The following is a 14,025-nucleotide window of genomic DNA, read 5'->3' as shown; positions in this document are numbered from 1 at the left end:
TCCCCTGGTCCTGATGAAATGCATCCCAGGGTATTAAAAGAGATGGCGGAAGTTATAGCAGATGCATTCGTTATAATCTACCAAAATTCCCTGGACTCTGGGGAGGTACCAGCGGATTGGAAAGCAGCTAATGTAACGCCTCTTTTTAAAAAAGGGGGCAGACAAAAGGCAGGTAACTATAGGCTGGTTAGTTTAACATCTGTAGTGGGGAAAATGCTTGAAACTATCATTAAGGAAGAAATAGCGGGACATCTAGATAGGAATAGTGTAATCAGGCAGACGCAGCATGGATTCATGAAGGGGAAATCATGTTTAACTAATTTACTAGAATTCTTTGAGGATATAACGAGCATGGTGGATAGAGGTGTACCGATGGATCTGGTGTATTTAGATTTCCAAAAGGCATTCGATAAGGTGCCACACAAAAGGTTACTGCAGAAGATAGAGGTATGCGGATTCAGAGGAAATGTATTAGCATGGATAGAGAATTGGCTGGCTAACAGAAAGCAGAGAGTCGGGATAAATGGGTCCTTTTCGGGTTGGAAATCGGTGGTTAGTGTTGTGCCACAGGGATCGGTGCTGGGACAACAACTGTTTACAATATACATAGATGACCTGGAAGAGGGGACAGAGTGTAGTGTAACAAAATTTGCAGATGACACAAAGATTAGTAGGAAAGCGGGTTGTGTAGAGGACACAGAGAGGCTGCAAAGAGATTTGGATAGGTTAAGCGAATGGGCTAAGGTTTGGCAGATGGAATACAATGTCGGAAAGTGTGAGATCATCCACCTTGGGAAAAAAAACAGTAAAAGGGAATATTATTTAAATGGGGAGAAATTACAACATGCTGAGGTGCAGAGAGACCTGGGGATCCTTGTGCATGAATCCCAAAAAGTTAGTTTGCAGGTGCAGCAGGTAATCAGGAAGGCGAATGGAATGTTGGCCTTCATTGCGAGAGGGATGGAGTACAAAAGCAGGGGGGTCCTGCTGCAACTGTATAGGGTATTGGTAAGGCCGCACCTGGAGTACTGCGTGCAGTTTTGGTCACCTTACTTAAGTAAGGATATACTAGCTTTGGAGGGGGTACAGAGACGATTCACTAGGCTGATTCCGGAGATGAGCGGGTTACCTTATGATGATAGATTGAGTAGACTGGGTCTTTACTCGTTGGAGTTCAGAAGGATGATGGGTGATCTTATAGAAACATTTAAAATAATGAAAGGGATAGACAAGATAGAGGCAGAGAGGTTGTTTCCACTGGTCGGGGAGACTAGAACTAGGGGGCACAGCCTCAAAATACCGGGGAGCCAATTTAAAACTGAGTTGAGAAGGAATTTCTTCTCCCAGAGGGTTGTGAATCTGTGGAATTCTCTGCCCAAGGAAGCAGTTGAGGCTAGCTCATTGAATGTATTCAAGTCACAGATAGATAGATTTTTAACCAATAAGGGAATTAAGGGTTACGGGGAGAGGGCGGGTAAGTGGAGCTGAGTCCACGGCCAGATCAGCCATGATCTTATTGAATGGCGGAGCAGGCTCAAGGGACTAGATGGCCTACTCCTGTTCCTAATTCTTATGTTCTTATGTTCTTATGTTTCCGAAGTTTAGCAGTGTACATTGAAAAATGTGGAAGATCAATCCCACTTCACAATCTAGTGCTATTTTATTGGAAGGTAATTAGAACAATTCAAACACCAAGCAAGTGAAGTAGCTTTACTCACAGTTGACATGATGTATTTGACTTGTTTTAAGTTATAGCTTTGCGCTTATTCAGATTAACTGATCTTCCTTAACGCTTTGTGACTTCAGCTGTTATACTGCAGCTAGCACAGTGTGAAATTACATTAAGGAGATTCTGGTTTTCAGAATGTCTGATATAAAGCCAAACCAGTATTAATTCGGACAGAAGTAATACATGGTTATGCTACAAATTTGGTACCAAGTTCATGTCTATTTTGGTGTAAATTTGACATCAAATTGCTGGTGTAACAATGCAAATAAGATCTCGGCATTTGAACTCCACTTCCAAAGTAGGAGAAAGCACTGCTAACTGAAACAAATGTGAAGCACGGTATAAGAGCCAAAGCTGTATGGGATTTGAAACAACGATATGGTGGTACAGGACTTTGGAAAAATTGATTGTTTTTTAAGAGCTATGACAAGTGTCTTGCATAATATTAATTGGGAAACCATACTTAAAAGTAGAGCAGATTAAAAAAATGGAATGGATTTAAAGCTATTTTACAGGATGAGGAAAGGATATATATTCAGCAAGATACTAACAAACAGAATGACAGTGCTCTGGGATGTGTAACAGTGCCTTTCCTCCACATTGGCTGGAGATGGACCCCTCCGTATTTTCAGTCATGGTGGTGAAACTACTTGGCAGGTCTTCCAATGCCTGATAAAACTGCTTGTGCGAAGCAAACAGTTTTCTTCTCATTGCTGGGCCCCTGAAATCTGCATCTCTGTCCTCCTCAGCAGAGCTGGGAGAGAACTTTGCCCTCCAGCGAGCTCTCTCCTGCACTGTCACTGCCATCACTACCTGCTGCTGCTCACTAGTGTTGATTGATTCACCATGTGCAGACTCCCTACAGACATACTGTCTAATTCAGCCAGTGTATCAGTTTCTGTGGTGCTTCGGAGTGATGCAATGTGTGACAATGCCTCCTCAGAAGGATTCTCCTCCTCTGAGATGTCATCTTCTATAGCCTGTGGCTACTGTGAAGAATCTAGAGGAAAGAGAAATGGGACAAGAGTTAGGATAGCACTAAGGGACTGGACAATACCAGATGACAGGAATCACAACGCAGTTTGATTTAGTAGATATGTTTTTTTGAGATTCATGAATCGGGTGCAAGTAATAGTCAGAGACCCTGTTCAGATAAGCCATGACATAAAATATCCTATTTTGACAATTCTGGAGGGGGCACTGATTTACAGTGCTTGCTGCTTCAGCTTGGAGAGGTTAGTGGAGTTGGTCATTCTATGTTGGTGTGCAGTTTTGTCCAATGGAAAGAGAGGGGAAGAGTTAGTGAGGGTCTCCTACAAAGGAGAGAGCCCCTGTATGGGGCTTCTGTTTGTTGTGCAAATGCTGAGAGGGAGCAGGAGCAAGATGCAAGCAGGATGTGAGATATTCAACGGAAAGCAGGTGTGTGGTGAGGAAGGAGCTATGAAAGAAGTTGGTGATTCTGCAAAAACAACCAAGGAGCGAATGCTGCTAGTGATTGCTATGAAGGGAGCAAGGAAGAGGTGTGTGTTGTAATGAGAATGAATGCGTGCTGGTATAGTGTGCCCATGTGATGAAGGGAGAACAGATGAACATAATAACATAAGAAATAGGAACAGGAGTAGGCCATACGGCCCCTCGAGCCTGCTCCGCCATTTAATACGATCATGGCTGATCTGATCATGGACTCAGGTCCACTTCCCTGCCCGCTCCCCATAACCTTATTCCCTTATCGTTTAAGAAACTGTCTATCTCTGTCTTAAATCCATTCAATGTCCCAGCTTCCACAGCACTCTGAGGCAGCACATTCCACAGACGTACAACCCACTGAGAGAAGAAATTCCTCCTAATCTCATTTTTAAATGGCAGCCCCTTATTATAAGATTATGCCCCCTAGTTCTAGAGGGATTTATTCAGACTGTGGCGGGCGGGGTGGGGGGGGGGGGGTGGGGTGGAAGCGGGTGGAGGACTGTTCCCAGGTGATGTTTGAGAGAGATGGAGAAATGAAGTGCTATACTCACCCTTGTGACTCTTAAGGTCATTGAAGCACTTCCTGCAGTGGATCTAGGTCCTGGAGATGATGCTTCTGATGCTGACAATCTGAGCAATGTCTCTCCAAGTATGGTGCACAATGTTTTGAGAACCTCCTCCCACTGGCTGTAAAGAGAACTTCAGTCCTCTTTCTGACCTCTTCCAGCAGGACCTCTGGGGAGGCTTCAGAACGTTGGGGGCTTCTCTGTGACTCATGTCAATGTTTTTTCTACCCTCTACCACTCTAATGCAAGATCCTGCAGAAGGGACTGCAACCTCACTTTAAATAGGCCTCTGGCTGGCCCGCCAGAAATTGCACTGACAAGTGGACAAGTTTCTTGTTGCGTCAGTGAATTGTGTGAAACCTGCCCATGAGATTGTAATAAGAGCTGTGAGTTAGAATATCCCTGGCCTCCTCTACTAGTGAAGCAGGTGATTTCCAACCCGCTCTGATTTAAAATTGGTGCTTCAGATTAAGATTCAGATTAGATGCAGAAATGTCTCATAAAGCATGAAATGAGAATGCTGTTCAACCCACTGAGCCTGCACCTTGCACAGACCATGTACAATCTACTCCATCTATGAAATTCCTGAGGGAAAGTTCTGTGTAAACACTGAGATTACTAAAGATAATCAAGCAAATACTTATCATCCCCAAAATTCTAATATTTGACTCTGGCCTTCATTTTATCTGTATTAAATCCTGCTCCAAGCCAGATATGTAGTTGCTTTATTTTGTATAAAATGAAATCTCTCTTTTTAAACCTGATCTGTAGTTTCACTGAATGCTGATAAGTAGCTGCTGCAATAAAGGTTTCTAACTAAAAATTTCTAACTGTAATTGTTAACTTGTCAACAGTCTGCTTAAGTACTGCAGAGAGTGATATTCTCTTGGACTACATTTGGTACAAAACAGTTTATACTGATGCAGTGCAAGTCTGAGACTGACCTGATTCCAAAGCAAAATGGGAATCCCTCTTCCAGGAGAAAAGGGAAACTGCTTTGCACTGCAATTGTGATTAAATAAGTAATTTGTATTGGTCAGCAAATGTTTGCATTTATATCGCGCCTTTAACATCGTAAAACATTCCAAGGAGCTTCACAAGCACCTAATCAGACAAAAATTAACACTGAGCCAAAGAAAGTGACATTAGGACAGGTTACCAAAAGTTTCGTCAAAGAGTTGGGAGAGGTAGAGAGATTTAGGGAGAGAATTACAGAGCTTAAGGACTAGTCGACTGAAGGCACGGTCACCAAAGGTGTGGTGAGTGAAGTGGGAGATGAACAAGAGGCCAGAATTGGAACGCAGAGGAACTCTCGGAGTGTTGTAGGGCTGGAGACAGCGATGGGGAGGAGCGAGGCCATGGAGGGATCGTAACATCAGGATGCAAATTTTAAAATTGAGACGTTGGTGCACTGGCAGCCATTGAATGCCAGGGAGCACATGGGTGTTGGGTGAATGGGACTTTGCGCGAGTTAGGATACAAGTTTTTGATGAGCTGAAGTTTATGGAGGGTGGAAGATGGGAGGCTGTCCAGGAAAGCATTGGAATAGTTGAGTCTGGAGGTAACAAATGGGGTGGGTATATATGTGTGTGTATATTGTCATGTATGTAACCACAATGTAACACCACTGTATTACTGTATACTCTCAACCTACATGCACACCTTGAGCAGTAGGGGCGGACTTGTGGGAGACATTCCTTACCTGATCACACCGGTATAAAAAGGGAGGTCACATGCAGGGTCATAATCTTTGGAGTCCTGTGAATAAAGAGTTAAGGTCACAGAGTGACCTTGTCCCCAGAATGTGCCTCGTGTAGTTTCATGCTGTAGAGTAAGGACCTTACATTGGCGACGAGAAACGGGAATTCATGGCCCACGAGAATGGCCACTGGTAGCACAGAGGAACGGTACTGTGTTGGGGAAGGCTGGGACGATTTTGTCGAGAGGCTTCAGCAAAGCTTCATGACAAAAGAATGGCTGGGGGATGCAGCGGCCGACAAGCGAAGGGCTCATCTTTTGACCAGCTGCAGACTAAAGACTTACACGCTCATGAAGGACTTACTAGCACCCGAAAAGCCGGCGGACAAAACTTTTGAAGAACTTAGCAAATTGATCGGGGAGCACCTCAAACCGGTGAGTAGCATACATATGGCCCGACACAGATTCTACACCCACTGATGTCGTGAAGGACAGAGCATGCCGGACTTCGTAGCGGACCTCCGGCGTTTGGCCAGCCTCTGTAAGTTCACAGACGCCTGCGGGGGGGAGATACTAAGGGACTTCTTTATCGAGGGCATCGGTCATGCGGAAATTTTCCGCAAATTAATTGAGACCAAGGATTTGACCTTGGAAGCGGTGGTGTTGTGGCTCAAACTTTCATGGCGGGGGAGGAAGAGATTAAAATAATATACGCGTGCAATTCTGCCTCTAACGCGACAATCGATCAGGGAGTCGACATCATCAATGTGACTCAGAGCTCCGCAGGCAAGCAGGGGCAGTCCGACACTCCCCAGGCAGCAATAGACCCCAGAGTAGGACTTCAGAGGCAATGGCAGGCTGAACGGACATTCACGCCATCACGCCATTAGTGGATAATGCGGCCCGGGATGGGGCCATTGACACCCACTAATAGGGTACCTAAGAGCAGTCAATGGGACAGTCAGCGCGGAATGCCTGGCCATCGTCCCTTTGTTCCCAACAATGGAAACTTTAACTCATGCTGGAGGTGTGGGGGAAAACACTCAGCTAGATCTTGCAGATTTTAACAGTTTTTCTGCAGGAACTGAAATCTCAGTGGCCACTTAGTTCAAATGTGCAGGAAGTCTGCTACCAGACTAATATGAGGCGGATGGACTAGAAGAGGGTTCTTTGAGGCAGGATGACTTTTGGGGCAAATCGATGGACACCGAGGTTCAGCGGGTCCATGTGGTGAATATTCACAGTTCATACACCAAAACGCCACCAATGATGATGAGGGTTTTATTAAATGGTATCCCAGTACGCATGGAGCTGGAGACTGGGGCCAGCCAGTCACTCATGGGCATTCAGCAATTTGAGAAGCTATGGCCACTTAAAGCCAGTAGACCCAAATTAGCACGTATTGAGACACAATTACGGATTTACGCTAAAGAAATCATTCCGGTGCTAGGCAGTGCAATGTTGGCTGTCACACACAATGGGTTAGTGAATCGGCTGCCGCTCTGGATTGTCCCGGGCAATGGTCCCGCACTGTTGGGGAGGAGCTGGTTAGCCGAGATGAACTGGAAATGGGGGATGTTCATGCAATGTCATCTGTGGAGCGAAGTTCGTGCTCACAAGTCCTACAACAATTCAATTCACTATTCCAACCAGACGTCGGAATGTTCAGAGGCACCAAAGTAGTGATACACATCACACCGGACGCCAGGCCAGTGCACCACAAAGCCAGAGCGGTGCCGTATGTGATGCGGGAAAAGATCGAGAGCGAATTGGGCCGGCTGTTGAGAGAGGGCATCATCTCGCCTGTTTAATTCAGCGACTGGGCGAGCCCCATCGTTCCCGTCCTAAAAGCGGATGGCTCTGTCAGGATCTGTGAAGACGACAAGGCCACCATCAATCGGGTGTCCCTACAAGGTCAATACCCACTCCCGAGAGCGAAGGACCTCTTCGCCACGCTGGCAGGCGGCAAGCTGTTCACCAAGTTGGACCTCACTTCAGGCTATATGACCCCAGGAACTGGCCGACAAATCTAAACTACTGACCACCATCACCACGCACAAGAGAGTCTTCGTTTATAACAGGTGCCCATTTGACATTCGATCAGCGGCTTTTCAACGAAACAGGGAAAGCCTGCTTAAATCCATTCCTGGAATGATCGTATTCCAGGACGACATCCTCATTACGGATCGAGACACCGAGGAACACCTCCACAACCTGGAGGAGATGCTACGCCGACTGGACCGGGTAGGCCTGAGACGCAAGAAGTCTAAATGTGTGTTCTTAGCTCCTGAGGTTGAGTTTCTGTGCAGGAGAGTTGCTGCAGATGGGATTCGGCCCACTGAATCCAAAACAGAGGCGATTCGACGAGCACCCAGGCCCTGCAACACATCAGAGTTGCGTTCATTTTTGAGACTGTTGAACTATTTCGGGAACTTTCTGCCGAACTTGAGCACATTGTTGGAGCCGCTACATGTGTTCCTGCGTAAGGGTTGCGATTGGTTTTGGGGGGACTGTCAGGAATGGGCTTCAAACAAGTTCAAACAAGTTGTTGACCCTGTATGACGCCTGTAAAAAATTGGTTCTGACATGTGATGCATCGTCCTATGGGGTTGGGTGCGTGTTGCAGCAGGGCAATGCTGAGGGCCAACTACAACCTGTGGCTTATGCCTCCAGGTCGCGCTCTCAAGCAGAACGGGGATATGGGATGGTCGAGAAGGAAGCGCTTGCATGTGTCTATGGTGTAAAAAAAAATGCATCAGTACCTCTTTGGTAGGAAGTTTGAATTAGAGACGGACCACAAGCCATTAACATCCCTGTTGTCAGACAGCAAGGCTATCAATGCCAACGCATCAGCTCGCATACAGCGATGGGCTCTTACGCTGGCTGCTTATGACTGCTCCATCCGGCACCGGCCCGGCACTGAAAATTGCGCTGACATGCTCAGCAGGCTTCCTCTGGCCACCACTGAGGGGGCAGCAGAGCAGAGCGCCGAGACGGTCATGGCTGTCAATGCCTATGACAGCACAGGCTCCCCCATCACAGCCCGCCAGATCAAAATCTGGACAAACAGAGATTTCCTCCTATCCCTGATTAAGAAATGTGTCCTGACCTCGGATTGGGCGCCCGCACACGGAGCACGCCCTGAGGAGGTCAGACCCTTCCACAGACAGATGGATGAGCTCTCCATCTAAGCCGACTGCCTACTATGGGACAGCCGGGTGGTTATGCCCCAGAAGGGGAGGGAGGCATTCATCAGGGAACTCCACAACTCCATGCATTGTGCTGATGAAGGCCGTTGCCCGGTCACATGTTTGGTGGCCTGGAATTGATTCAGACCTGGAACACTGTATTCGCAGGTGCACGATGTGTGCCCAGCTGGGTAATGCCCCCAGGGAGGCCCCGCTCAGCCCGTGGCCCTGGCCCACCAGGCCATGGTCACACATTCATGTTGACTACACGGGCCCGTTCCTGGGTAAGATGCTCCTTATTGTGGTAGATGCGTACTCAAAATGGATCGAGTGCATCATTCTGAATTCATGCACGTCATCCACCACCGTGGAAAGCTTACGTGCGATCTTTGCAACCCATGAATTGCCGGACATCCTGGTTAGCGATAATGGCCCATGTTTCACAAGCTACGAATTCCGAGAGTTTATGTCGGGCAATGGCAACAACCACGTCAGGACTGCGCTGTTCAAGCCGGCCTCCAATGGCCAGGCGGAACGTGCGGTCCAAATCATTAAGCAAGGTATGCTCAGGATTCAAGGACCCTCCCTACAATGCCACCTATCGCGTCTCCTGCTGGCCTATAGATCCCGACCGCATTCACTCACGCGGGTCCCGCCCGCAGAGCTACTAATGAAACGGACACTCAAAACTCGGTTGTCCCTCATTCACCCAGTCCTGACCGACAAAGTTGAGGGCAAGCACAAGTCACAAAACAAGTACCATGACCGTAATTCAAGGGGGAGATGTATAGAAATAAATGATCCTGTATTCATCCTCAATCACGCCATGGGGCCCAAATGGCTTGAGGGCACTGTAATTGACAAAGAGGGGATTAGGGTCATCATGATAAAACTCAACAATGGTCAGATATGCCGTAAGCATCTGGACCAAGTAAAAAAAAGATTCAGTATCGACACGGAGGAACCTGAAGAAGACCATGAGATGGAGCTCACAACACCGCCAGTGAACGAGCAACAAGAGCAATCAGAGGAATGCACAGTCCCTGCGGTCAGCCCGGACAGGCCGGAATCACCACAGGTGACAGACACTCACGTCAATGTCCAACAACCAGAGCCCCAACTGCTGCACTAGATGAGGGAGCATAGACCACCTGAAAGACTAAACCTATGATCCCAATAAGACTTTGGGGGGGAAGGTGATGTCATGTATGTCACCACAATGTAACACCATATATTACTGTATACTCTCAACCTAGATGCACACCTTGACCACTAGGGGTGAACTTGTGGAAGACACTCCTTACCTGATCACACGGGTATAAAAAGGGAGGTCCCACGCAGGGTCATTGTCTTTGGAGTCCTGTGAATAAAGAGTTAAGGTCACAGAGTAACCTTGTCCCCAGAATGTTCCTTGTGTGGTTTCATGCTGTAGAGTAGACTTTACATATATAGTAATGTTCCACAAAATAAATAATGATTTTGTATGAATTTTCTCACCAAAATATCCTACTTCCTTTCCTCCCTCAACCTCTGCATTGAGTGACTCTTCATCCTTAGATATTTCAATCTCCATCTCCACTCACTTTGCCCTCTCTCCTGATTTTACTGCCTTCCTTTTCTCTCTTAACCTTTCCCTCTATTTAATGCTCCTATACATATTCACGGCCACTCTCTCGATATTGCCATCTCTCATAGCCTCTTTACTTCCATGATCTTGATCACAGACCAGGCCATCTCTGACCACTTCTTTGTATCCCTCACCACCCACATCTCACTAGCCTCTTCCACCCCCACTTCTTTTTGCATCCGCCCCTAGAATAAACTTTCCACCAAGTCACTTACAAGTGCACTTTCAAACTCCCAACTGATTAACCTTAGACCTTCCATTCAGCACAACACACGGTCGCAAGGGGCCAGAGTTCTCAGACAGCTGTAGGACTAGAGGAGGTTACGAAGATGGTAAGGTATGAAGACATGGAGGGATTTGAACACGAGGATAAGAATTTAAAAATCGAGGCATTGGTGGACTGGAAGCCAATGTAGGTCAGCGAGCACAGGGTTGAGCAGAACTTTGTGTTGGTTAGGGTGGGTAGCAGAATTTTAGATAAGCTCAAGTTTATGGAGGGTGTAACATGATGGGCAGGAGGACTTTGGAATAGTCGAGTCTGGAGGCACAAAAGCACAGAGGAGGGGTTTCAGCAGCAGACAGGCTGAGGCAGACATAGGCTGCCTAGAAATAGGAAGTCTTTTTGATGGAGAGGATATGAGTTGGAGCTTAGCTGCTTGTTTAAGCTCAGCTCGAGGACAAGTAGGGCACCAAGATTATGAACAGGCTGGGTCAGTCTGAGACAACTGGCTGGTGAGGCGGAATGGAACCAGTGGCAAGGGAACAGATTGGGGGGGAAGGGGATTGTCAAAGACAATGGATTTGGTTATATTCATTTGAACTCAGTAGGAATTATTGCTACGTTAGGCTGGTGAGTTCTGCTGTTGAGTGGGGTGTTGTCAGTTAATGTCAGTTTGACTGAATACTGAAGTTGACAAGAAAAAACATCAGACTGCAAGGAGAGGAGGTTCTTCCCTGGGTCGAAAGCCAAAATGAAGGCTATCTGTTTCTTATTGCCAGTAGTTGTACAGAAAGTAAAATGATTCTGAAAATACGAATAAGGTGGTCCACCAATGTGGAATAGAGTGGTGAGTTCATTCACTAAAGCAAAGTGAAGCTGAGTGGAATCAGTGAATTTTGATTATAACTGCTATTCTATGATCACATGCTGTGAAATAAAATAGCTTAATGATTCATATCTGACCTTGTCTCGTCAAGTGCCTTCCAAGAGATTGAACAAATACCCTTGTGGAAGACACGCATATCCAGTTTAGGTCACAAAGGGCTATTATTGTTACACCCCAGGTTACACCATCATGCAAGTATATAAAGGCAGTGTGAACCAACTCCCATAAAAGTAAGACACTCGGGCCATTTATGGAACCAAATGATACCACGAAACCTGCGATGGTATGTACAGAAGATCTGCATTTGTAATGGGCACAAGTCTGGTATTTAGAGGTAGGTTAACCTGGCTTACATAGTCGGGATGGGTTTGAGTGCCTCTATGGATATTATAAATGAACAATTAAAGAACATGTGTATATTAGGGATCAGTGAGAGTGGTTTTAGAAGTAATCAATTGTACCTTACAAACCCTCTGGAATTCTTTGAGGGAATTCCACATAAAGTTAGCAAGTAAGCTTAAGGACCATGGAAATGATATTAAAAATCTTGTTTAGGACATTTGCTCCTATCCACAAATCTTACTTCCGTTTGTCACGATTTGTGGTCATGCTTTTGTTATGTCAACTGTAACTGTATAGTTGCAGGCTCTTGTGGAATGAGTTCTTGAAGAGAGTCTCCCAACTTTGTTACCATCTTGTATATTAAAACAACAAGAACACCTTGTATTTATATAGCACCTTTAACATAGTGAAACGTCCCAGGCTTCATAGGCAAAGTAGCGCAGATGACCAAAAAGAGGTATGTTTTAAGAAGCGTCTTGAAGGAGGAAAGAGAGGTAGAGAGGCAGAGAGGTTTAGGCAGGGAGTTTTGGAGCTTAGGGCCTAGGCAACAGAAGGCACGGTCACTGTCATGTATGTAACCTTCATGTAACTGTAACCTTCATAACAACACTGCATACTGCATACACCTAAGAAATGCACACCTTGACCACAGGGGGTGAACTTGTGGGAGACACTCCTCACCTGGTCATCCAGGTATATAAAGGGAGGTCCCACGCAGGGTCATCACTTCTTGGTCCTGTGAATAAAGGTTCAGGTCACAGAGTGACCTTGTCTGCAGAATGTGCCTCGTGTGAATTTATAGTAGTGTGTAAAGACATTATATTTGGCGACGAGAAGCAGGAATCAACGACTCACGAGAATGGCCACCGGTAGCACAGAGGATCGGTACTGTGTTGGTGAGGGCTGGGACGATTTCGTTCAGAGGCTCCAGCAGAGCTTTGTCACGAAGGACTGGCTGGGAGATGCAGCAGCTGACAAGCGAAGGGCGCATCTACTGACCAGCTGTGGACCTAAGACGTACGTGCTGATGAAAGACCTGCTCGCACCCGAGAAACTGGCGGACAAAACCTTTGAAGAGCTCAGCAAACTGATCGGTGAGCACCTCAAACCGGCAAGTAGTATATGGCCGGACACCGATTCTATATTCACCGATGTTAGGAAGGGCAGAGCATACTGGACTTCGTTGCGGACCTTTGGCGCTTGGCCAGCCTCTGTAAGTTCACAGAAGGCTGCAGGGGGGAGATGTTAAGGGATTTCTTTATTGAGGGCATTGGTCATGCCGGGATTTTCAGAAAGCTAATCGAGACCAAAGACTTGACCTTGGAAGTGGCGGCATTGATGGCTCAGACCTTCATGGTGGGGGAGGAGGAAACCAAGATAATATATGCGCGCAACTCTTCTTCCAACGTGGCGATGGATCAGAGAACTAACATTGTAATTGCGAATCAGAAACCCTCAGGCAGGCAAGGACAATTCGACACCACCCAGGCAGCAACAGACTCTAGAGTGGGTCCTCAACAGAGACAATGGCAGGTTGAACGGACATTTACGCCATCACGGTGGACAATGCATCCTGGGATGGAGCCATTGACACCCATTAACAGAGTGCTCAAGAGAAATCAAAGAGACAATCAGAGAGGAATGCCTGGTAACAGCCCTTTTGTTCACAACGATCTCAGCTCATGCTGGAGGTGCGGGGGCAGACATGCTGCAAAAATCTGTAGGTTTCAACAATTTCTCTGTAGAAATTGTAACTTCAGTGGACATTTAGCCAGAATGTGCAGGAAGCCCACAGTGAGGCTAATTTACGAGGCAGATGAACCACAAGAGGGGTCTGCAAGGCAGTTTGATGCTTGGGACAAAGCAATGGATGCTGAAGTTCAGCGGGTTCATGTGGCAAACATCCACAGCTGATATACCAAAACGCCACCTATGATGATGAAAGTCCTATTAAACGGCATCCCAGTATGCATGGAGCTGGACACAGGGGCCAGCCAGTCACTTAGGAGTGTCCAACAATTCAAGAAACTATGGCCACTCAGAGCTAGCAGACCCAAACTAGAACGCATTGACACACAATTATGGATGTACAACAAAGAGATCATCCCAGTGCTAGGCAGTGCAATGTTGGTGTTCACACATAATGCATCAGAGAACCGGCTGCCACCTTGGATTGTCCTGGGAAATGGTCCCGTGCTTTTGGGGAGGAGCTGGCTAGCCGAGATGAACTGGAAATGGGGGGATGTGCACACCATTTCATCTGTTGAGCGAAATTCATGCTCACAGGTCCTACAGAAATTTG

Source organism: Pristiophorus japonicus, chromosome 12 (assembly GCF_044704955.1).
Source record: "Pristiophorus japonicus isolate sPriJap1 chromosome 12, sPriJap1.hap1, whole genome shotgun sequence".
Lineage (NCBI taxonomy): Eukaryota > Metazoa > Chordata > Chondrichthyes > Pristiophoridae > Pristiophorus > Pristiophorus japonicus.
The sequence above is the reverse complement of the archived record's forward strand: the minus strand, read 5'-3'. Positions refer to the sequence as shown.